The sequence below is a fragment of the Phalacrocorax aristotelis genome, chromosome 9 (assembly GCF_949628215.1).
Source record: "Phalacrocorax aristotelis chromosome 9, bGulAri2.1, whole genome shotgun sequence".
NCBI lineage: Eukaryota > Metazoa > Chordata > Aves > Suliformes > Phalacrocoracidae > Phalacrocorax > Phalacrocorax aristotelis.
The window spans coordinates 31,409,643-31,435,322 of record NC_134284.1 but is presented as its reverse complement, the minus strand read 5'-3'; the positions used below and the strand labels follow the sequence as shown (position 1 = coordinate 31,435,322).

The window sequence follows — 25,680 nt, the reverse complement described above, 5'->3', positions numbered from 1 at the left end:
TAGCTCAGGTGTTGCTCCTGACAGCCCAGCCAGAGCTGAGTTCACGGGGGTTTTGCTTTGTGGGTGCGTACCCAGCTACCCAGGCGAGTTTTGCCGCTGCAGAGAAACTGCTCCTGGGACTTGTGCTAAAACAGTTTTAAATAGAGAACAGAGCCCATCAGGCCAGGGCAAAGGAGTGAGCTCAGTATAGAGAGCCGTGGTTTTGAGGATTTTCTTTGCGTTTGATTTGCTGAGGGTGTTTCCTCCTCGCTGTTGAGAGAGGCTCTGTCCTCTCGGGAGGCTGGAGTCCCGGTTGCGCTGGGTCTGGCTGCACGTGGGATTGGACTGCTCTGTTGCAAAGGTGGTGGCCTTATTTACATTACTAAAATATCTATAATAATATTGCCTCCGGTGTGGATGCGTGCATGTCCACGGGCCCACCGTTTCTTTCGTTTCATCCATCCTGCAGTGCTGATTTTCAGGACAGGCACAGTCTGTGGCCTGAAATGCTTGTTTGGACTTCGGTGAGGGGAAAGTCTTTTGTCCCTGCTGGATAGGCATGTGTTTCGTGAACTCCTGGACCTATGAGTTGATGGGTGCAATGGGCTGGGAAAGCAGTGAGTTTTTTAACTAGACTGATGTAAACTGATGTTTTGTCTAGGCCTGTACATAGAGGCTAAAAGCTGCTGCTCTCCTTTTCAGTTAATACCTAGAAATTACAAGTGGGGTGGATTTAGTGGGGAGTGGGCAAGTTCTGTTCCCCTTCTCCTCTCCCCTCCCTTTTGACTTGCATAGTTTGCATCTCTCATAGCGTGCGGCCAGGGTCACATGATGATAGGGAACAGCATCTTTCCCTGATAATTTAATATGTCTTGATAAATCCAGCAAGGCTGTCACGGGGTTTTGTGTAATCAGAAAGATAGGAAATGCTGGTTTGTACTAATTCAAAGTCCATGAACTGCTGGCATGACATAAGACACCGCAAGGGATTTGCAGATGATTTGCAACACCTCCACTCTGAAATCCTTCATGCTGCCCTTTTTCCATCCCCAAAGCAAAAGCACATACAGGCAAGGAAGGAGCGAATGGAGCACGGGGAAAATTGGTGAATCCTCAAAGTTTAACCTGGCTTACGTTTACTTGGCTGTGCACAATTTTTCATTTTGATTTGAAATAGAATTTTTACATTCACTTTTCAAAGACAAGGACGACAACGTTCTGGAAAACTCCAAATGCTCCATGCATTGATAACAGCCAAACGGGGCAGGGCAGCTGGCTGCCTTTGCTCCCCGAGCTCTCCTCTGGAGAGCTGAGCGGCTGGGGATTTCCCCGGACAGTCCCTCAGCTCACGTGCTGGTCTGGAAGTTTCAGTGGGAGCTCTCAGGCTCATGCTGCTCAGTTTATAAAAGTTGGTTTTCTCCTGCTGAAAAAAAAGTGATTGGTTGTAACGTTGGTCACCACCTCTTGTGACAACTGCAGGAAGTGTCTGCGAGAGGCATTAGTGCTTCCCAGATGACTTGCAGGCACATCACTGCAATTATGACCCCAAACACTTAGGCAGATGAGTAAGTGTATGGACATGAACTGTCTCATCAGTAATGCTTATGCACCTGAGTCATCCCACTGGGTACTGGGACAGAGTTCTCTGTTCGTGGTTTTCATTAAAATCCATGTTCCAGAGACTCTTTTAAAATTACCCTTTTTCTTCTAACCATTTTGATAGTTTTCTGAAGTCTTCCTAGTAAACACATTAGCATGGTCTGGATATTCTTTAATTTGCGCATTAGTTGTTAAACTCATTTGACTAACTTTACACAGATCAAATCTGTAAGAGCTTATTAACTTCATGATCCTTCTGTTCCCCATTTTTTTATATTTGCCTGTCAAGCTGCAGAGCAGTAGTTTTTATTAACACTGCCAATTAAATGCCATCTTGCCTTCAACATGCCTTAATGGAGTTAAAACCAGGAGCGATCTCTCTGGTACCATGTTCTTTCTGGAAGGCATTTTCCTGTGTGGGTGTGAAATTGTGCAAACCTGAATGGTAGCATTTTACACAGGTGCGCATGACCCTGCCAGGTGCAATGCAGGAGAGAATTAAGCTGGCTGCTATCCGAAAGCTGTTATGTTATGATTTACATCAGGGTCGAAACTTGTCTTTTGAAGTGTTTAATTTTGCACTAGGATGTGCCAAGACCTTTTTACTTGGTATATGCATCTTTAAAAGGTGGTATCTCCTCTTCAGCTGTTTCAGAGTGCAGTATAGGAAACAATCATTTGTCAGTGAAACAACTCAAGTAAGTTGGAGTACTGAGTTGTAACTGAAAGGGGAGATGTTTACAATACATAGGATTACTCCTATGAGTTTTATGTAGTAGCTGAAGTAATTTTTAAGTTTGGGGAGACACTATTTACAGATACTGACTTGCATTGTTACTAGGGTATTATTTAATTACAATTTTAAAAATTACTAGTCCCTGGGTAGCAATGTAGTAAATTCTAGGGCTTTAACAAGGAGTTAAAATTAAACCTTGATCTTGAAGTAGTAAATTATCAGAGTACACTGAAGGAAATTAAATAACAGATGCACTTAAGATTAATGAGCCAATCACAACTTCCTGATGAGTTTGTTACCGTTTGCTCATGTGTGCAGGAAGAGATTAAGACAAATAATTCTCATGCATCCCTTACCTTGAGCTCTCTTGCCTGTATCCTTTCCTATGATTGTTTCTTTCTTAAGGGAAAAAGAATTGTGTTTTACCCATGTTTATATGCAGTTGTATTTACTGGACATTAAATTGAGGAGTTAAAGGAGAATGCAACTTCTTCCCGAGAGCATCATGACCTGGGCAGAGAGCCAGGGTGCTGCAGGTCAAATACAATACGGTTGCTTCTTGTTTTAACTCCCACTTCACTGCAGAGTGTTCTGCAGGTGGGCAAAACCTGCATCAGGAAGCCAAAAATACTTCATGGCTGTTGACAAGAGGATTTTGCGATGCAGTGTTTTGTGTCTGCATCAGCCTGTGCCCACCTGTAGCGATGGACTGCAGCTTGTAGAGTGGGAGTAAATGGTCCCTCTTTCCATTGGTCAGTAGCAGGCTGAGATAAAGAGCAATAGGGATGTCTCTATGATTTCTCTTTCCATGCATATGACAACTGCGGACATAGTGCAGATCTCTCATCTGTGTGAAAGTCACGCTGCATGTCAGTTGCAACCTAGGCTTGAGTAAACTAGGCTTCTTCCCTACTTGATAAGTTTTAAGTTGTTAAAGTAATTATTATGACTGATATGCAATTATTGTATTGAATGGGAATAGTGGAGAGAAACATCCACTGCAGAAGGTAAGATAGCTTTTGAAAGCTACCAGAATTTCAGCTTCTGTTTCTTTACTGTAGCATACAGCTGTCCTTTGGCCCTACAAACAAGCCCTTCAAAACGCCAGCAGTCCTGTGTACTAAGGCTACCCAAGAGTGCCCTGCAGCCTAAAACAAAGGCTGTAATAAAGAAATAAAGCTAGAATTGTTGCTATGTCTCAGGTATTAAATAATCCTGGGGCGTGTGATGCTAAGCTTTACTGATCAAGGCAGATGAGAACGACTAGAGTTGACTGTGTCACGAAAAGCTGCGTGTTTACTGTGTACTGCCTTGTTTCAGCATCAGAAGTGGAGCTAGTTAGGAGTCTTATTTTTTGCTCATCCACGAGCTCCTCCCCAGTAAACGGCCTGTCTGGCAACTGTGAGCATCCTTGGAGAACATAGGCATTTTGCTTGAGAGTGCATTAGGCTGGAAAGATTTGGTCAAAGCATGAGAATAGCCAGTTTCCAGTGATCAGAGCCACTGTGTCAGTAGGGCTCTGTGGGACTGGAGTTCATGCCCTGGCTTTAAACTAGGTACAGCGGGATATGAGTTTGGCTGTGCTTCGTGCAGCTGCATGCCTGCCGTGCTCCGGCTTTCTAGTGTGTTCTTCAGTCTGGTTTTCCACAGCTATGTCTTGAGAATTGTTGCTTTGATGCTGTTGGAGTTGGGAAGGGCTCTGGGAACGCTGGAGAGGTGTGTGGGAGAGGAGCACACTTTCCCACTTGGTGCAGTTTGGCTGTGCAAGTATTGCCACATCGTTCTCCCTGGCTGCGAGCGGCTGCTGAGCCAAAAGCTCAGCTCAGACGCCACTGAAAGGCACCCGGGCCCTATGGCCCCACGGCATCGTGGGCACGTAGGTTTCCAGCTAGAGCCTGTTCTGCTCCCTATGCAGATGGCGTGTCAGCCCGCGCTGCCTTTGCCTGCCAGCCCACGCACTGGTGCCCTGGCTTGGTGGCAGCTTCTCGGCGTGGGGTGCAGCGGGTGGCTGGGAGAGGCCGCAGCATGCATAGTCACACAAGGTTTTCTGGAGTCGTTTGTTGAAGCCCTCGCTAAAGTGGTTACTGGGTTGTGGGGCTGACTTTGATGCCAGGCTTAGCTTTCTATTTCTGCTGCTGCCTGTTTCTCAGCTGGTGGTGTTGCCACTGAGTTATCTGCAAGCTCTGGTCAGAGGGAGAGGGAGCAGGCCAAGGGCTGCTGCCTGTGTCTCCTTCAGCAGCGTTAGTTGTGTCAGAAGCAGCTCCTGAGGGCGTTTGCAGACCTGCGCCCCCAGCCCTGGGGTTGCTCTTCTCAGAGCGGCTGTGTGCGGAGGAGGAAGAGGGAGGCAGTGGGGTGACTGCGGTACAAGTGAGCCCAGCACCCTCGGAAGCTCTGTCCCCAGACCTGCTCTCTGTGCCCCGCTGGCCTCCCCTCGCTCTGTTCATGTTTCATATTTAGCTTTTACCACAGGTCTTTCTGTAAAAATACATTTTGTCCAGGCTGTCCGAGGCTTTCCATTTGGAGTATTTTCTGAGTAATGATTTGGTTTTTGGCCATTTTGAGCTTATAGGCAATAAACCCCGCAGGAAAGATTGTCACAGGGACCGTTTAAGCTATTGAAATGCCATTAGAAAGTCTACTGATTTACAGTGTAATTCAATATGAAAGCATATCCCTTACTGAAGTGAATAAGACTCCCACCCTTTCTTTGCAAACTATTAAGGCTCCTTTGATGTTTTAGGCTTGATCGTAGCTATTGTGCTTTGCTAATACAATCAAGAAATCGGGGACCTTTTGTGTAACCATGGAGAAAAAGACAGCAGAAGAGTTATCAAGTGAAATGAGTTGCTGGCAGCTTTTGTAAAGGATTCTGGACCAGGCATCGCACCTTCTTGCCTCCCAAATCTCAGCCTATTTAGGCACACAGTTAATATATGTCAAACCATGCTGCAGACGTAATGTCTTCTGGATACAGTGAGTAATCTTTGTTCTGATCACTTATTCCACTCCTGTGTTATTTGTGGGGCTGTAGAGCAAACCAGGCTGGAGTCCTGGATAACTAACCTGGCATTGTGTCCTGGTGGAGCTTGCCAGGCGGTTATTCCTCTCCCGAGCCATGCCCTTGGTTGTGCTGGTACAAGAAGCCCTGGCTGGTTGCGAGGGAAAGATTTGCTTTATAATTATATCAAAGATAGCAAATGTATGTCTAAAACAAAGTGCATCCTGAAGCGTCCAATTAATGTTGCTAAGCCGCTTAGGGTAGGCCAGACAAATGACTTAAATTTCTGCAATGCCAATGACATTTTTTTTTTACTCTTTGACATCATGAGATGTTCTCATTGCTCAGGGAAATCAGTCGCTGAGGAAACCATACTGCTTTATTTTGACAGCTAGCGCCATGAACAGATACAAGCTAGGTTTTGTTGCGTTGGTGCGACGCTGTGCAAGAGCAAGTGTTCCTCAGCAATTCTGGTGCTACCGATACTCAATGCTAAAATCTCAGTGTTTGTGCTGGGCCCAAGGTGATGGAAAAAATTGCTTTTTCACTGCCCCTGTGAGGCCCTGTGCCCTTGTTACGCTAGGCCAGAGGCATCGAATCGACGACCAGATTTATCCCACAGGCCTGCCAGAGCAGTTTTACTGGCTGACAGCCTGATCCCTGCTTTGCTCTTTCCTGGGGCTCCTTAGATGTGGGCTAGGGGCAGGTTGCAGGCAGAAGAGTTGCTCTGGCAGCTGCCAGCATGTTTTTGGTCACTGTCTTCCTTGAGGGAGCCACTGCATCTCCAGAAAGCCTCGTGCTCTGTAGCCCATCAGCGATCTGTGTCCTGATGGAGGGATGCAGCCCTCAAGACGCAGAGGTGCATCTGCCACAGACAGGGGATCCCTGCGTCTTGTGTCTGGCAGATGGATGTCATGTCCAGGGTTGTCTCCTCCGAGTGCTGCCTTGCAAACCAATTAAGCCCAGCCTGGGAAGGATGGCAGCCCTGGGCTGCACAGACATAGGATGTTTGGGACCTCAGGTCTGAGATGAGATTTCAGTTTATCTGCCAGCCCTCCGTGTTGCTGGATGGGAATTTCTGTGCTCCATTAGATGGTGTAGCCCTGACCTTTAGGTTGGCGCAGCTTGCACTGGAGGAAGAGCATGCTGCTATGGCTGTAGTTACCCATGAGCTTTGTCAATAGAAAAAAGTGTTGGCAGGGATGGAGGGAGGGGACTGTGAACCTGTAGATGACATTACATAAAGACTTTTCCTTGGTGTTCACCTGCCAAGTTTCGTAAGTATTGAGTTTCACGAGTGAGTTGATTGTATTTGTATCAGTGATATGGTGGCAGCTTTCCAGGCTCCTTCCAGGAGAGGTCTTCTTGCTGTTGAACAGACAGAAGATGAAGTACTTGTGCAGAAACAAAGGTTGAGCAGCTTTGGTAGCTTTGGTTTGTGAGATGGGCGATAGAATATTTATTCTATTTTTTTTAATGAACATGACAATGCTGTGTAAGCCTTAGTGGAATTTTTCTGTTTTTTTTTTTTTTTAACTTTTTATTGCAATACAGATATTTCTGTCAAAAGGAGGAAAGGAAGAAGATACGTTCATGCAAGACCTATTTCTAAATGTGATTTGGTGCATGACTGTTACATGTCTGCCGTGTGTTTTAAGAAAAATAGATTGATAAAATCAGTTGCAGTGTGCAATCGCTTGATAGATCAGCAGAGCCCTCTCAGAAGGAGGCGAGTGATGGTAGAGGATGTGAGGAAACAGGCTGTGTATCTGTGCTGTCCCAGGACATTACACGTAATAGTAAGACACCCATACTGACAGATAGCCTGACAATGTCCATCTAAGGGCTGAGGAGAGGTTTGAGATGGTGGTTCTGTATCTGAACACTGAGATGTTTTTTCTGCCTTTGTCTCGTATGTTTAGTGTAAGCCATCCTCAGAGGCAGGATTTTAACTTGTCAGCTGGTCTCATTTGGTTTAAAAAAGCAGCTTATACCTTCCTACAGCACTTCTGGTTTCTAGCCCCCTCTCTGGCCTGCTCTGTGGTTTCTGTTTTTCCTTGGCTTGTTTCTTTTTTTTTTTTTTTCCTTAGGTCTTTGTCATTCATCTCTATTTTAGCAAAGTACTGTATTTTGTGCTTTTTGTCTTGAGTAAATTTAATTTTACTCTGTCGTGTAAGCAAGACATCACTTGTAAATTAAAGTCTCTACATACATCTCCACTTCCTTTAGTATCTTAAGCCTCCTATTTGCAAAGGGGTCTTAGTTTGGGAATCCTTTTATTGCTTTTGGATAGAAAATATTTGTTATCATTGACAGTTTTATAGATGCTGTAGTAGTTCCAAGCAGGGACCAGTCATAACTATGCTGAGTGCTGTAAGTATGAGTCAGAGATGTGCACTGTCAGAAAGTTCATTTAGTGTTGTGTCAGTTCACTGGAGCTGGCTGTCTCAACGGTCTGGATAAGAAAGAGGGCGACAGTTTTACTATGACAGTAAAAATCAGCATGGGATGTCGGTTCTCCTAAGGGCTTTTATCTGGCCAAATAGTTGCAAATAAATGCTGTCTCTGATAGCACTGGAGTTGGCTTGTCTATGTGCGAGTTGGTTTCTAGAGTTATCTTCTCCACCTAGACTGGACTATATGTATTATATGTATTCATATATATATTCATACCTGTACTATATGTATTCAATTCTGGGCTAAGTTTCTTCAGAATAATGAAGTTCTAGATCACGAACAACTAATGAAAGACTAGCTTATCCTGTTTGAATTCCTACTTTGTCCTGCATTTATTTTCCTTGGTAAACAAGGCCAGAGAGCTTGTTAGCGCTTTTTTGCAGGATTGAAGAGCAGAGGTAAAATATGTTCTAACTGGTGAAATCTGGGGATTGATTTACTGAATGTTTTCTTCTATCTCATTTCCTTTAATTCTTTTAAAATGTAAATGCTTTAAATCTGAAGAAGGAGAAAGTTTTCATGCAGTTGGGCCCAATTCTTATCCTTTGCTCATGTATAAACTCTAGCACACTCCATGGGAAGCTGCTCTCCATCCCTCCTTTTTCTGGCATCTATTTTTAATAACATTGACACGGAAGTTGTCTTTCTCCTTTCTTAATACTTGTAAAATGTCACTCTTTAAAAGGTTTAACTGTGTCTTCTGTGAGATTTCAGCAGAACAGGAGCCCAGTGCTTGCCTCTGCTTTTGCTTGCCAGGTGGATTCCCAGTGGCATCAATGGGGGTAGGCTGCCAGCTTTGCACCGGTCTAATTGAGAGAAGAACCGGACACATTTCTCTCCTCCTTCTTGCATGCAACAAGGGTTTATAATGGTGGCTGGGTTGTACATTATTTATTGAGCACAGTGAGTGCTCATGGAGCTTTGAGAAAGAGGAAAGAATTGGCTTCCGTGCAATGAGTTTATTATCTAGGTCATTCAGAGACTGAGGCATCTAACATTAATATATTCAATGAAAATTTATTCTGTAAGGCACTTTGCTCCTGAGCCTGGAAGAAAAATAAGACCATGTGAGGAAAATGTTCCTGCATGGTCCAAATCCATGGTGGGGTTTCTTGCCAAAGTTATTTGGGTGGAACACACTATTTAATACGAAAGCTACAGTGGTGTCAAATGTGTAGGATGATCCTCCATCTTCTAATAGGGCTTTGTGGGCATATTGCTGTTGATAATCAGTTTGCAAGATGGGGCCTCAGGCATATCACTTCATTATCTGTTTACTTAATAACAGTAAAAAGTCCAGTGTAGGAGCTTTGGGTACTCTCACCAGAATTGCTCACAAGACTGGCTTGTGAGGGAGGGTGGCCTTCTGGAGATTGCTGGAAATGACCCGACAGTCAGTTTCCTTTCTTAGAAGTTTCAGCCTCTTGTTTCTGCAAGGGACTCATGAGGTGGCAGCTTACAGACCTACATCAGGAAAAATGCTGGTTTAAGTCTTCCTTAATGTAGTGGGATGTAATTGTGGTGACTTAGTTGCTTATGTAGAGCTACTAAGTTGTTCTTGGTTTGGTGTGGAGCAGAACTGGGTAGAAACCCAGCTGTGCCAGGTTAAGCCATTGTCCTCTCAAAAAATTAGCCCCTATTATAACAACCCCATCATTACTTAATGATAGTAACTCATTTTAACCACATTTTCAAATAATTAGCTCAAGTAACATTTAGCCTGTCTTGCCAATAAAGATGATGAAGTTTTCCATCTTGATTCTAGGAAGGAACTTGTTTCACTTTCCTTTGCAAAATCTTGCTGAATGGTTTTGTGCGTGAGCCTAGAACAGCATCGAGTTTGTTGTGATCATATCCAGGAAAGGAGGAAGGTTTAGAGCTGCGCTAGCGAGCCCAGACAGTAGGGCTCTGTCCTTTCCCTTTGAAGGACAACAGGAGTATGATGCATACGAAAGAAATGGGCAGCGATGTTACAGAAGCAGATATCGTTTCTCTCGTATGTTCCAGATCTGTATAGGTTGAGGCTAAGATATCTAGCTCTAGCTGAAGGACAGCAGGACCACTGCACTCACTGTCTGTCTCTACAGGTCAGGGCTCACTATATCCAAATCCTTAGGGCTTGTAGTTGTCTTGGAGTGACAGTGTTGAAACGAAGAGCAAACTCTTGGATTCTGGAGTGTCCGGCAGGCTCAGGAATGAAGCATCAAAAATTCAGGCTATGCTGCACATCCTCACAGAATGGTTTTCAACCCCTTGTAGACAAAATATGTAGTGTGCTAGTGTGGATGAAACCCTCTTCATTTGCGTGGATGCTTACAAAGTCATCCAGACTAGGAATGGGTTTTGTGTTTAACCATGATGGAGCACTTTTTCAGCAGGCTTGTGACTTGTGAGCTCTGGCAGTTTGTGCAGGGCAGAGCTAGGAGGATACCCAGCAGGATTTTGTCCTCCTGTGCCCCATGGGCAGTTGCTGTGCAGCAGGAGAGGTAGAGTGCTTCCTGCTCGTGTCTCTGCTTCTCGCCTACTCCATTTCACAGCCGAGCTTGCTAAATAAAACATCAGTCAAAGGCTGAATGAGTTAATGTGGTGAGCTGTGGTTTTGGAGTTGTGTGAGAGCAGCGTCCATTCTGCTGCCTTTGCAGAGAGTGGTGACAGCCGGAAGAAAAGGGGAGGGAAGCTTTGGGGGGCCTGGGGACAGCAATCTCCGTTTGATCGAAGCTTGGTACCAAGATGCCTTTTCCCTTTATTGTGTATCTGCTGAAGAACTTGGTTAATGATTTATCAGCGCATAATCAACCCTATGCTCTTCCCAGCAGTTAACTACAGCCACTGTCGGACATGTACAAACCCCCACTCTGATGTTACCTAAGCTCCACCAAAGGGGTGTTGAAAGATGTGTCTTTTCCCTTGTCTAGGGTGAGCAGCTGCTGCGTGTGGCTGCACCTTTGCAGGAGCGCAGGATTTTAATGCTCATGGTGTAGAAATGCCTGTGAACGCGCTTGTGTTGTGGGGCAGACAGGGCACAACGCACACTTATTTCGGTTCTCGCTTAGAGCTGTGTGTAATGAGCAGAAATCCCTTTGACTGGGTGTATTCCCTCTGGTTACCACTTTGTTGGGTAAAACTCTAAGAATTAAGAACTTTAGAACTCCAGAATTTTAGGGGAACCTTAGAATGGAGAATTGAAGCTGTATCCAAAATTATCAGGTGGTTCATATTAGAATTGCACTCTTCTGACTTTGTCAAGAATAAAATTGTAGGGTCTGGGTGGATCTCTTCAAAGAGAAGCAATGATCATTCAAGTCATGCTATGTTTTGGCTTATGCAGGTGTGATTTCAGAAAGTTTCTGATGTCTTTCAAGTTTGTCATTTCCCTTTGTCGTAGAGAAAGGAGTGTTTGTGATTAATGGGGTCAGTGGATCTATTTCTATATATAAATAAGCTTACTGCAAAAAGGCTTGCCTCAGCAATGGTTATACAGTACTCATTGTTTTTAAGCAATGCCACTTCTTATTTTAGTAACATTTTGGAAGTGCCTGTTCCTGTTTTTAACACGAACATTAGGTGGGAAAAGAGTAGCTGACGCTTGCTAGTTTTAAACAACCTTTGGTGCCCCTGTGCTTGGCTCCTGAAAGATTGTTCTGAAAGAATCCTCCTCACCTCAGAAAAGCTCATCAACATTTTCTCAGTGTAAGTTTTGTGGTTTGTTTCTACGTTGACTAAACAGTGTCCATATGTTAATAGACCTGGGCATATGAAATTTTATTTGCAGAGAACTGTGGGGTCTTTTTAATTGCTTCAGCTGCACAAAAATAGTCTTTATCCATGCCTGATTTTTTTCACTGTCAACAGTAAGAACAGGACCTTTTTTTTCTTTTAAATATATATATTTTTAGTCAGTAAATGGGTAGTTGCAAAATTCTGTACGCCTATAGTATTTAGTCTTACTCCATCTCTAACAATATTAAGCAACCGTTTCCACAGGAACGGTGCTCTTTACAATAGGCAGTGTTGTGGCTTGCTTCGAAGCCACAGCCAGAACATGTAGGTGTTTGAAGAGTACCAGATCTTTCCATCTCTCGCTGTGAATTTTCCAGTGGGTCACTACTTGTTCAGACTTTCTGTCACAGTTTCTGAAACCACCCCAGTGCTACATATTACTCTGTGTGTCCCAGAAGCCTTTCAAGTGCTGCTGGGCTGCAAGAGGAAACTTTCAGGTACATAAAAAGCCAAAATTCACGGTGCAGCAGTGGTAAGGATCTAGTCAGCAGCTCCAATACCACTCACTTAGGATCTAACTCTTCACTTCTGTGGTCTTATTTGGGGGTCTTTCAATCTCATGCACACTAGTTGAACAACATTAGGTGTTTTATCATCTTTCTTAGGGGACTGCGTTTTAATGGTTCACTTCATTGGATGTATGGCAGTTATTAGAGGGATTGTATCTCTTTCATTTACTTTCCCCCAAGATTGTTACAGAGAGTCCTGCTTGTACAGAGGAGAGGAACTGTTTGACTGGCTTCTTGGCTTTATGTTACAGGGCTCAGTAAACCCTAAAGAAGGCAAGTTACTTGATTTTATTTTGAAAGAAGATAAATGCTGTCCAAGGGATTTCTGCCCTCAGCTGGTGACAGCTCTCTGGTTAAGGTTATAAGACTAAAATTGATGTGACTTTTCCTGGAGTGAATAAAACTTTGCTTTGGGAATTCAGGTAGTGTGTCCTCCCTCAGCAAGGGCTGTTTGTCAATGGGAAGAGGAGCGTAAGGTCCACATTAGCAGTGCCACCCAGGTAGGGAAGTTCTTTGCTCCAGAAGGGAATTTATACTTTTAAACATCTTAGCTAGTGGGCTGGAGTTAAAAGCACGTGTGTTTGTAATATAAAGCACAGGCAACACTGGCTGTGGCACAGACAAAATGCCAGGCCTTCCATTCACAAAGGAACTAAATATTTATCAAGGAGGGAACACGACAGCAGTTGTCCTAAATACGAGGGCTTTGTAACGGAGCCTGTCCTGCTCTTGGCTTACCTGGGATTGCCATGTGCTTGGACTTGCAGTCATCCCCAGCCAAAGCTCTGCTTGAAGAGAAGGACATTTATCTGCAGCTTTGCAGGTGATGTTGCACTTTGAATGGGAAATGTGATCAGCATCAGGTTATGTTCTCCATTAACATGTGAGCAAAATCACTCCAACCATGTTCTGACCTGTTCCTCTGCAGACCCTTTCTGTGTTTCCTTCCCAGCCTCCTTTTTTTAATCCAAGGTCACATTGGTTGAGAAGTGCTTCTTCATCTTGAAACCATGCTTTGGAAAGGGAAAAAGAAATATTAAAAAGGGGAAATACTGACAACATGTTGGTGATAGGTGCCAACAAGCTGCCTGTTGGCCGGCAGTTGCACACAAACCCCAGAAGTGCCGCCTCCTTCAGATGGAGGCAGATGGCTGGGTCAGCTGAAGAGTAAACCCCAGTGACACAGCGCCTTGTCACCCATCTGGTGGCCTGGAGAAGGCTGAAGGCTGATGCTTTGCAGCTCCTTCCCATCTCAACTCAATTGCTGTAGTCACAGCTATGACTGTATGGTCACAAGCATGTGGTGAGATCATCTCTCTCATGAGGTAGATGAGGAAAACTGTAATCACAGACTTGATGGGACTAAAAATTGCTTGATCTTGGACAGTCTGTCTCTTATTGCAGTGCTTGGCTTCAGGATTTCAGGACTTTTTTTCCTCCCCTCATAATCCTTGCAATACAAATATAAACCCAGGGTCCTTTACTATGAAGAACCTCATCTACGCACCCTTTTTTCCAAACTGCTGTTTTACAGAAATATTTCTGTATTGTACGCTTCCCCTCCTTCTCCCCCACAAAAGATGACCAAACAGAAAAACAAACCCACAAAAACCACTATACAAATGGTCTAACTTGGCAAAACAAATGTTGGCAATGGCATGTCCTTTCTGGGTGTTGTCAGCTGCGTACTGGATCCCAACCTACATTCTTTTTGCTGCATGAAGACTTGACTGTGACTCCCCGTGCTGGACCTCGTGGGATTAGACTGCAGACGTGAGTGGTAACATCTGGACACTAGGAGCGAGCATCATACCTTCAGGAATGCTGGGGGAGTGCACGCCTTGGCACTCCTTTTTTTGTACCTTTAGAAACATCTAATTGGCTATGTGGCCAGAAACTGCTGCTGCTTTTACATGATGTTCTGGGATGTGTGTACCAGGGATGTTAAACAATCCCATAAGCTGTTGGCAGGGAATGGGAGAGGGATGAGTGTGTAAGTTAAAATATTTTTAACCTTCCTCTCCATCTTACCCTGTGTCCCAAGCAGATTCTCTCCTGTGAGATACCACCCATATTTGATAGCTTGCTTTCATCCTTCTGTCTCAAATCACTTGATAGATCATCTTGCAACATGGAGAGTGAGAGGAGATGTGGTGGATTAATGCTAGCTGGATATAAATGTTGGTCCTTAATAGTTTCAGTGTTAAGAAACTGCCAGGTGAGGATGGGAGAGGAGGAAGGAAGAAGTCACTGTGACTAATTCAAGATCTGGGAAGAGTGGTCAGAGCACAGGTGGCTGGGCTTCTCCATGGTGTTACAGCCCATGCCAGGATCCCGGTTTCATAAGTTGCTGGAATTAATCCCTCCTTTTTGTATCCTCACTAAGGATGAGTAATGCAGTTATGGCTTTAAATGGGAATATCTGTGTGATGGGGGCTTTAGTTCTAAAGACTGGCATGCCACTGAGTCGTGTCATTTGAAACCACGCTTTTTGTCAGAAATATTGCTGATAACTTGATTTTTGTACATAATTCATTGTAATACTGACAGATTTGGTGGTGGTGTCCCATTCCCCCACCCAATGCACTTAGAGCAAGGCCTTATAGTCACTGAAAAGAACAGCCTGGTGCCATGGAGCAACTGACTTTTCTTGATGTCTGAACCACTCTGCAGCCCAGACACACATTGCTTTCATGGGTTGTAGAGTTTTCCTTGCACTTTTTCAAGGCGCATGCCTGCCATGCAGTCTGCTAGGTCAGGCTTTTGAAAACCACGAGTGCTGCTTCTGGCTCCGCTCCTGCCATCTCCGTACATTGCTCTCCTTGTCTATAAAATTGGTGGTGTAGGGTTTCCCCCAGCACCCCAAGGGGCTTTGCAGTTGTTGGTTGAAAAGGCGATGTGTATGATCTCACATATGCAGCTCCTTTCATACATCGTATTGCCTTTAGGAGAGATACAGCAACACCGCTGTAGGAATGTGATACTAGGGTTGCAACAAGGGGATGGCAGCCTGCGTGGGAAGCTTCCCTGAGTGAAAGCAAGTGCTGTGGGTGTACCTGGCATTGAGGTTCTGTGAGCCCTACCGTCCATGTTTTGGGGTTCCAGCTACCCCAGTGTACAACAGCTCTGGAAGTCAGGCTGAGGTAGGTGAGTGATGATCAGGACAGGTAGCTGTTGGCCCCTTATGCAGCAGACAAAACGTTTGCCAACTGAACAGCATAGGGTTTGGTACTGCAAGGTCCTCTACTAAGGTTAGATGTTTTGAACAGTTGGTGTGGAAGGGAAGAAGAGAGTAGGTGCCTGCAAATCAAGCCCTCTGCGGAGTTTTTGGTTTGCATTTGAATCTCTGTATTGCAAAACCCCACCTTCCTGCTGTCAAGCTGCAGGCATCGGGATTCTTATCATATCTCACTCTGGGATCCTTTTTTTTTTTTTATTTCACAGCACCCAGTAGTAGTAATCAAGCACCATAAGTAGCTGGACTTCTTCAGTAGCTTGCCTTTTGCTATACCACCAGGACTTAACTTTCTGTTATTCAAAAGATGGGATTTGACTCTTCAAAAGTAAGTCTCTGACAGAAATGGCTGGAGTAGCAGAAAGTTGTGACCTTTCTACCCGGGGTGTTGAGAAATTTGGTGGATTATATCTGGAAGACTATGGATTTTAATGGTTCATGATCTTATCAGCTGTGGCAAGGTTTTATAAAGAAGGAAGAACTATTGGACAAAAATGGAAAAGCATCACATGAATTATATGTAGTAGGAAGATATTTTAGAAATAGTGACACATCTAGTGGAGACTTAAATGAGAAGAATTTCGCAGAAGTGTAAGTTTATGCAATAAAACTTACAAATAACAGGAAAATATTTTCCAGCACTGAATACTGGAGAATAAAGCAAGTGTGTAAATGAGTAAGGTATTGGGGAGACAGCTGCAGAGGAGTTCATTGCAGAGTATTGCAGCTGGTTTAGGGGCCACAATTCTTTGGGCTGGATCTATGAATAGATATTAAGGGCCCTGTGTGGCATTGTATGACCCAGTGCGTTTCCCCTAGGAGACATGGCGCTCTCCTGCTGTAGCTGTGCAGTGATGATCCTTGGGAGTCCAACAGGAGTGCCTTGAACACAGAACCTCAGACCATGATGAACGCTTTGCTGCTTAATGTAAAGTCATGAATTATTCATAAGCCTGCCTAGAATTGTTAATAAGGTTAATTAAGACTGCAGGTGAATGCTGTGCCTCGGAAGAATTTTCCTCAAGACCGAGAGCATTGTTACTGCTTCTCTGTCCAATCTTTTTGTTTCTTCTGTATCTCCGTATGGTGAATGTTCTGTTCCTCTCCAGGCAAAACCCAGGTCTCTGGTGTTTACTGGCTGGTGCATGGGCTACCTGGGCTCACTCCCTCACTAGCACTCACCTGCCCTTTCTTTGTTGTGGGACATTGCAGTGGCGCTAAGCTCAGCTATGTCAGTGTTTTACTTTGAGGAAACGCCACTCAACAACTCATTGCTCTGTCCCTTGGAGTGCTTCCAAATGGGAAGTGCCACCAACTTGCCTGCTTGGCAGTCATTTATTTCTTTATTACTGTACAGCAAAACTGGCAGAAGTATCTGTTTTTTCTGCCAAGTTATAGTGAGCTGATATATGTGATGGAAAATACATTTGTTGATCATCTCCAGAACTCGGAGATAGAAAACAGCATTTCCTGCATTCTGTGCTCAGTGAGAGACCTAAAATGTGAGCATCATCCCTTTGCAACTCATGTGTCCAGAATGTAATAGCTAAAGTGGTGTCCCAGGGCTCTGTAGCTGTTGAAAGATTTTTATTTTGTTGGTGATAACTGGTTGTTGAGGTTTATTGACTTGTTGTTACTGTTTATTGAATGGAAATATAAGATTATGGTTTGTGTGTTTGTCAAAGCTCCTAGGTCCTCTCAAGTGCAGACCCCCTGTCCCATTTTCAGCCTCTTTTACCTTCAATTGCATATATAGGTGTTTGCAGACAGATTTCCACGCATTACATATGCAAAGTTGGTAGCCTGATATCAGCTACCGAATGTGTACATGGCTGTATTATGCTGTAATCAAGTGTTCAAATAGCTGGAAATGAAGCCCTGCATTTGCCATCCTTTAATTTAGTAGAGCTGCATGGATATCAGTATCTGCCTGTTAGGAAATGAAAGTAATCTCTGATTTTCTGCCCACTGTGCCCCCTTTTTTGAAAAAAAAAAAAAAAAAAACAAAAAACCAAAAAAAGTTGCTGTAGGAGAAAGGCAAGAGGAGTTGGGAGGAAAATCTGGTGGACTGGACATGGTGGTGTTTCGCATGGTGTTACAAAGCAAGTTGTATGTTTAATTGTGCACAGCAGAGCTAAAGCTTGTATGTGCATGTGGTGGGGAAAGGCAGAACGCGTCCTGCTCAAGCGATCTTGTTTGCGCGCGGGCTGTGGTCGTACAGGCCGTGGGAGGCGGCACGAAGGTGTTGAGAAGCCCCCCAGGAAGTGGGGTCCTGCCCCGGCTCTCTGCGCTCGGCCGCCTTGCAGAGGCTGTTCAGGGAGGCGCAGAGCAGCCTGTCCCCTCTGCCTGACATCTCCCCTGGCTGCCATGTGCAGTCACTAGAGCAAACGAGATGCTGTTTGGTGGCCAGGTAGGAAAGTGGAGCAGTCGCCTGCGACTTGGTTTCCTGGCTGCGAGGTTGGATCAGAGCAGGCGTTTTGCTGCCTCACTTCTATCCATTCCCCAATGCTTTGCTCAAAAGGGGGGACCGTGGCCTTCCAGGGCTCTGTATCCCAGTAGTGCTGCTCCGACCAGCTTACCCCATCTGATGGTACAGGAGCTCTCTGGCTCGCTGCAGGAGCCGTGTAGGACAGGAAGCTGTGCGCCGCAGCGCGGCTGTGCCCCGGCGGTTGCAGAGCTGGCTGCGGTAAGCTCGGGCTGTGCACGCCGCTTCGAGCTGCTGACAGCGAGCTGGCAGCAGCGTGGGAGACCACCTTCCTCCCCTGACCTGTGGGGCCCTGCGGGGGGTGGTTGACAACAAACCGCCCCGCTGACTTGAGAGGGGAAGGCTCCAAGGTGAGAGTTTCAGCACCTGTTTTGCTGTTTGTGGGCAGTTTGCAGAGTTGTCCTGTGCTTGGCATGTTCTATGGCCTCAGAAATTGGACCCTTGCTGCTAGGGTCTGGTCATCTTTCATGTTTTCGTCTTGGCCCGTTTACTACCCTACTCATTTCTAGTCCCACGCTTGCCTTGGAGTTGTGGATGAGAGCCCTCCTCTGCTGCAGACTCCAGTGTGTGCATGGGACTCTTAGACTCTCCTCCATCTCCCATTTAATTTTGAGTTTCACTTAAATTTCTGAAGGAACGGATTCTTGCTCAGTGGTGGTACTGTTGGGGTCAATGCCCGGTCTTCGAGAACCTTCAGTCAGGGAAAAGAGATCAGAAATCCCTCCAGAGAGGAGTAGTAGTTCTTTAAAAATGTAAGGAGAACAAAAATATAATAGTCCCTGAACCAATTGTGTGTCTCTCTCTTTTTAATTTCATAACCCTGCAATTTTTTCTAATATATTAAAGAGCAGCCACCTGCACCTATTACTCATAAATCATTTGCTGTTTTAGAGATGGGATTTCTCAAAAGCAATATAAGTTGGTGTAACTCTATTAGGACCAGGCTTTGGCTCATGCCGTTGAAAGTGGTGTTTTGTCCATCCCCCATCCCCCCCCAAGATTTGAAACCTCCTTTTTAATCTGTATTTTATTTGTAGCCCTTCAAGCAGGTTTTCTTGCCAGGAATTTTCATGGAATAGATAAATCTCATTGCAGACCTTGCTTTTCCTACCTGAGCAAATCTCCTGTGAGGCAGGTAGTCTCTTGGATGAAACCAGACTAAAATTGATTAAAGAGTCCAGGATTGGCTAAGAGTTGTTAGTTATGCATGATTGTTCATGGCTGGTGCACAGCTTGTAATTATGCAGCTTGACTGAAAACAAAAGTAATATTTTAAACCGCTGTCCTGGAACAAAAAATTAGAATGACAATATTACAGTAATAGCTGGAATAACTGGTTATAGGAGTGACGAGAGAGACTAACTTTCCACCCATTGGTGGGTTTACATCCAGTCTTAAACATACGGCAGTAATAGTTGTTGGAAAGGTTTCTGAAACTTTGACAGTTACCATCACTTGCAGGAGGCCGAAGTTTTGAGCCTTTGTCCCCTGCCAGGGGACAGCCAGGCGGACCCCCAAGGGACGAGGTATCATCTCTAGGTGCATCTACTGCAGCTGGAATCAGTGAGCTGCGAGGGTTTCGATGCTCTGAATTCAGCACGGTGCGTGGACCTACCAGTTAGAGGTGGGATTGGCAGCCTTTCCACGGCACTGTGTCATCCTGTGCTTGCTCTTTGAGAATTGGCACCAAAATTAAATCTTGGTGGGAGCAGGCAGATGCTGCTCTTTGGCAGCACCAGGTTCAAAGCCTGGGTGGAACAAGAGCTGGGGTCACTGCCGTTTACCAAATGGCATCTCGTAGGGCCTCCCCTGCACAGAGCTTGCTGTGGGTCATTGAGAAACTGTCTGCGTCTGCCTTTGGCACCTGCAGTGGAAATTACTGCCCTAAGCACTTGCCAGCCTTTGCAGGAATAAGAAGATACTTGCACCCCATTGTTCTTTTTTTGTGGGTTGGTTGTTTTTTTTTTTTTTCTCTTTCTTTTAGGCACACTGATTTGAATCTTAAAAATTGCATGCTGTGCATTTGTAGGAAAAGTACTTTAATTTGTTGGCCTGGAAATGAAAAATCCCCTTTGTGCTAGATAGCCCTAAGGATTTTTCAAAGGTGCTTGACTTGATAGACAGGTGCCTGTCAGCCTCAAAACGTACACAAGAAGGACTGATTAATCAAGACACTGTGTATTTCATTGAGAAAGTTGTTACTTGACCTGTCCAACAAAGGCATGATCAGGTGGAGGTGCTACCTTATTAAAATACAGAAGGATCTGACATTCCATAACCATGATGTTAGGAGCTTAAACAAGAAAAATTAAAAGAAATAACTAGAGGCATGTGAAAAACCAGCTTTAGCCTAACCCAGACTTTCAGCTCTTTCAGCTGAACAGAGCCTTGGGAATTGCCTCTACAAATGACTGATTATATATGCAGTTCTGTTAATTAAACTTAAAAACTGTGTAGGAAGTCAAAGGATACAGCTACTTGTTTAATTAAGCTAATTAAGTCCCCAGGTAGCTTTTATATTTGCTTTATTCACTGCAAGTGTCTGGCTTGTTCTGTTTTTGAAGCCACGTCAGCACTGACATGGCTTAGAAAAAGGTTGTACTTCTAGGATGCTTACTAATTGTGCCTGTGGGGAAGAAAGGACAGAGCAGCAATGGGCAAAAGGATGTTCTGGGCTCCAGGGTAAATGCAGTCATCTTTTGTGTCTGATCCAAAGACAATAAAAAGGTTCCCACTGATTTCAGTGTACTTCAGATATCCCAGTCTAGGAAGACTGATCTGTTGTGGGGAGGGGAGGAAAAAATATATTCTGATCTTGCATTTGCAAGAATTAATATTCATGCCAGATGCAGCGCTGAAGATGTCTCTTCATCCTGGAGGTCCACCTTGTCTCCATTTTGGAGAGCAAGCGACTCACTGGTGGGCAGCCACCCTTCGGATCTGCCTCTTCCCATCTGCGGTGAGTTTTTCAGAGGCATGCCAGGCTCTCTGAGAGGCTGACTGACTATACCTGCTCTTCGAGTTCAGTGCATGCTTCAGCTGGGTGTTGATATGTTGCCTGAGAGATTACCGTCCTCCTGAATTTGTTTTCCAAACTCTTCCATTGATGAATCACACACGACCAGTTTTTATTATATGTGTGAAGGCTTATGATTAAGGAGTCCTGTTTCTGTCTCCCCGCATCTGTTCGCTCCCAAACTAGCTTTTTTTGTAACGCAGAGAAGGGGAGTAAATAACACCTGCTTTGTCGGGAACAACATTAGTAGAATCCTTTCCTGGAGAAGGCATGTGAGATGGTTGACTGAGGCCCCTCCTTGTGGGAAGCCAATCCCTTGCAGCTCCCTTTGAAGTCACGTGGAGCTGTGTGATCTCAGCAAGTTCAGGCATGGGGCACCATGTGAGTGGTTTCAATTAGGAGCGAGGTCCTCCTTGGTCCTGTGTTCAGCCTTGCTGCCAAAGTGTTGCATCTCACAATGGAAGCGTAATGAAACCTCGGCTGAACTCATCAGTCCTTACCTGCTCATTTCCAGCTTGCTTGCCAAAATCCTCCAGCACTTGTTTTCTCTTAGGTATGGCTGTGAAGTTCAACAGAAGTGTATGCTTACCTCTGGGCCAATATCCTGTGTTGCTCTTACAGATAAAAAGAGGGTTCGTGGGCTCCAGCAGTTGTTCTTATCCACCCTTTGTGCTCTGGAGGAATGTGATGTCTTCCATTTCCTTGAACTAGAAGAGAGTGGCCATTAAAGGCTTTACTGCACTGATAAGCACAATTTCCTTTCCCGGTTAGCTAAAACTTGGCCAAGTTGCCTCAAAACCGGCCATTAAATCGATGTTTTTCCTCCCAGTTGTTCTCTGGGGGACCAGGCTGAGGATGAAAGCACCAGAGAGGAGGGCGAATACTGTTTACAGCTGCGCGTGCCAAGGGTGTGATGCTGCACACCACCAGTTCAGTTTGATTTATTCGGAGATCAGCTTACCTCATAGCATTTGCAATATCATGCATGCAAAAAAAAAAATCAGACTTCTCCTTTGCTTCTCCCAACAGGACTTCTCCCACTATGGTGCATCTTCTGCCCTGATACTGAACGTTTCAGGCAGAATTCTGTGATTCCCTAAAAGAAGTTATACTGTGCCAAATAGATTTTGGCATTAGGAAGCTTTTATCTGTACTTATTACTCTTTGAATATTGTTGTCAAATACATACAGATGGTTACATTTCTGTATCACTTACCTCCTGCACTGTGATATAGGAGTTCCCCCTTAGCATCGTCTGCACTGCCCTCAGGCTGTCGAGTTTCTCCGAGCCTCTCCTGTTTCTTTGAGAAAGATCAGCATCAGCTGCTTTGTTGACCCAAACTGATTGCATGGTCTGCTTTGGACTTTAATTCTGTCAAGAACAATACTGTGGCCTCTGCTTCTCTATGAAAACATGGGGGGTTTTGCCTTTAAGCAGCCATGGTCAATTATGGGAAGAAAAGAAAGGAGTGAGAAGCAAAACTTGGCGTATGCGCGGTACTTGTGTTTCACCCACACTGCTGTTTTGAGACTGGATCCCAAGGGTGTTCGCTGATGCTGGGAGGTACCGACATCGCCGGAGCCTAGCCAGTGCGCAGTCAGGGCCTGGGCCGCCAGCCAGCTGTCACTGGATGGGGTTATCCCTTCTGTGGCTGGAAGGCCAGTCCTTTGGCAGTTGCTTCCTTTTGAAGTGCTTGAATCTTATTAAATCACATAGCATAGTGAGAAGTCCTCTCAGTCTGTAAAAGTGGGTGCTTGTGATAGAAGTTCTTTATTGACTGAGGAGGTTGAAGTAGGGCTTATTTAGGAGTTCCTCCTTTTGGGGGAGAAGTAGGGTACCACATTCCTCATTTGTGGGCATCTGGTTTCAGATGGTTATGGGCATATTTATGCATGCCCATATGCTGCAGTTGCTCGCTGGGTCGGTAAAGCTACCCCGAAGCCTGTGCTGTTTCTGTAGCTGCACCACAAAGCATGAAGACAGTAATGAAGGTGTAAAGCAGGGGCAGGAACATGGGGAACCGTGCTGCGAGGATGGCTGAGGCTAGCCCTGGGGCCCGGGCTTAGCAGCCGCTTGCTCTTAACGCAGGCTCAGCGTGTGAGTATGTCTGGCTGCACAGGCATCGCGGGTTGTGGTCCGGCAAGCGTGAGGAGCTCGCAGGAGTTAACTGCCACCAGCATGAGGCCCCTCCATGTTGTGTGCCTGTGGGGGTCTGTGTGATGACGAGAGGAAGCGTGTCTCGTCAGGTGGGTGTTGCTGTCCGGGAGCTGCTCGATCGTCTGATCTCGGGTAGGCTTGTGGGAGGGCAGCTCTGAAGTCAGACGTTTTCCTTTCAGTTTTCTGGGTGAAAGATTATTTATGTTTCAGGCACATTCTACATATCTGGGAGTTGGTCTCAGATATGGCATTACCAGCTACTTAGCTGGCCAAATTTTATCTTTAAAGGAAATCACAGCAGCTCTAAAAGCCAGACTTCTACCAGTGGTCTATTAATTATTTAATTTCATCATATCTTATCTTTTGTTGTTGCTGTTGCTGTTTAAGACCAGAGAAGCTCTTAAGACTGTCTGGTTTAACCTCTTGAATAGGACAAGATTTCACTGTTGGTCCTGTGTCCAGTGGGGTGCTGGTGTGCCAAAATTTCAGCAGCTACTGGCATGCTAGGGCTTCAGTCCTCGTTTAGGAGCCTTTCGGCTGTAAACTTTCATTAGGTCCTACTGATAGGTGCTGTGAGAAGATCTTGAGTGTAGCTAGATCCTCTTTATTGAGTGCTCTTAAACTATGGTATTATATGGGCATGGCTGCTTAGTTGGTGTAGGGGATTTGACTGGTCTTTAATCTTGGAGTCTGGAGGGGAGAGAGATTGTTTTAGAACTCTTGTAAATCTGCTGTTATCGCTTCCAGAATAATTTTGTTTCTCTTTTGGAAGAGTATGCTACCCTGAGCAGAGGAGTCCCATTTGCAGTGATGAGAGCAAGATGTGTCACAGAGTTTGGATCAACATTTGTTTGTACCCTGTGTCCAAGGTGGATGATGCTTTTGTTGTATCTCCTGGCCTCAGCCCAGCTGCTTGTGTCTTGACAAGCCTTTGCTTTAAAGACTAACCAAGGAGCATGGGATTTGCTCTGTCCCACTGGAGACAATGTATGTCAGAAGGCGAGAGGAAGGATCCTTTTTATGAATGCAAAAGCAAGAGTTTAACATACTGCTGTGTATGGAGACTGGCAGAAAAATGATAAGCACTGAAGAATGATTTTTGGAAACCTAATTCAGTAAGGATTTTCCCAGAAAATCTGAATTCTTGATATCCTATTAATCAATTTGGGTGACTGTATATATATAAATATTATAGATATTTTTTGAAAGAACTGTTTCTCTATAAAGCTGTGTATCTCTCCAGTGAATTGAAATTTAGGCAAAAATGATGCATGATATTGCTGGAGTTGAAGTTTATTTGTGGAATGTCTTTCATATTAATGGAGACAGAGGGCTGTTCAAACACAGCTTCCTAAAGCCAGTGTAGTAGGCAGCCCAAGCAAACGTGAAAATACTGAGTCAAAGCTAAATATTAAATTTAAATTTTCGCTGTGAGGTGATTTTTTAGCGGAAAATATAGTGTCCATAAAATCAACATTTTGATAGGATTTTTCTAAGCAGTTCTAGCTTCCCTGTTTTTTATTCCATTGATAGAGATGTGCCACTTCTGGACTGTAGCTAGAGTAATTTGAATAGGATGTTCTCTCATCCTTTCTCTGAACATATTTGCTCTGCTCATCCTAACAAATTCCCTCTGGTTTAAAAAACAATTTCCCTACTTCTGCAACAAACTGTAGGCTAGGGAAGTGCATGGTGACTTACCCCTCACTTACCCCAGAAGATTGTTTTCTCTTGGCTCATGTTAGTGAAGCTGCAGTTAGCATTCCTGGGTGTGGAGATGCCAGCAGAAAGTGCTGGTATACCTTAACACTGCAGAGTCAGTCCAGCTTGGACACCTTCTTCCCGTTTACGGCCATGCAGATACTTTCTGTCCCTTTGTAGCATGGCTGTTTGGCTCCTCTGTTAGATATATAGAGTTCAGCTTCCGCTTTTACCTGTATCTTAATGTTATTCCCTTAAAAGGACCAGTTGGTACGTGGCAGGGTTTAGCAAACCACGGGCAAGTGTTGCCTGGATTAGCAGTGGTCCATACACCGTTGCTCTGGGAGCTTAGGCTTATGGTTAGAGGTTTATTTGAGTGATGTGATATGTGTTAACACTGGAGAGGAATCAAAGGGTTGGCAGAATACGTAGTGTGTTACCCGAGAAAAAAGAGGGAGCCTGGGCTGCTCATCCTTTCTTGCAGGACTGGGAAATATTTTTGTACTCAACAGTGTGCACACCAAGGTGTATTAAATTCTGGGCACCTCCGTGATGAGACTTGATGCTGCTGACGTAGAAGACTTGCTTCTATTTCTGCCAGACCAAGGAAAGATGGCTGTACAAGAGCAGACAGGGTTTGAACGATCATCTTTAGTCATTTCTCCAGTGAGCTCTATTTCCAGAATTTCTGTTCTGCACAGGTTATGGATACGCACGAAGTGTGAAGCTCCTCTTTGTTGACTTTAACCTTGTAATTCGGATGTATTGGGGGGTGCCTTGTTTGGGTTGTTTTTGTGGGGGTTTTTTTGTGATTTTTTTTTTTGTTTTGTTTTTTAAAGTGAGATTTCTGTGTGACAGCCTGACTCAAACTTCAGGGATCCTTAGCTGTGATTTTTGCTAAAAACTAGCTGGTGAAAAAAAAAAAAGAAACAAACCAAACCCTAAAAGCAAGACCTTAACTAAAAATGTAACTAAAATTGAAAAACCTACTCACCAGATAATAAATACCTTCTTTCAAGGACAGGTT

At 44.7% G+C, this 25,680-nt stretch overlaps 1 protein-coding gene across 2 annotated transcripts in view; it reads left to right on the top strand.

The window, feature by feature from the left end:
* PRKCH (protein kinase C eta) overlaps window positions 1-25,680 on the top strand; it is a 137,670-nt gene that overhangs the window by 20,277 nt on the left and 91,713 nt on the right. The window lies entirely within an intron of this gene.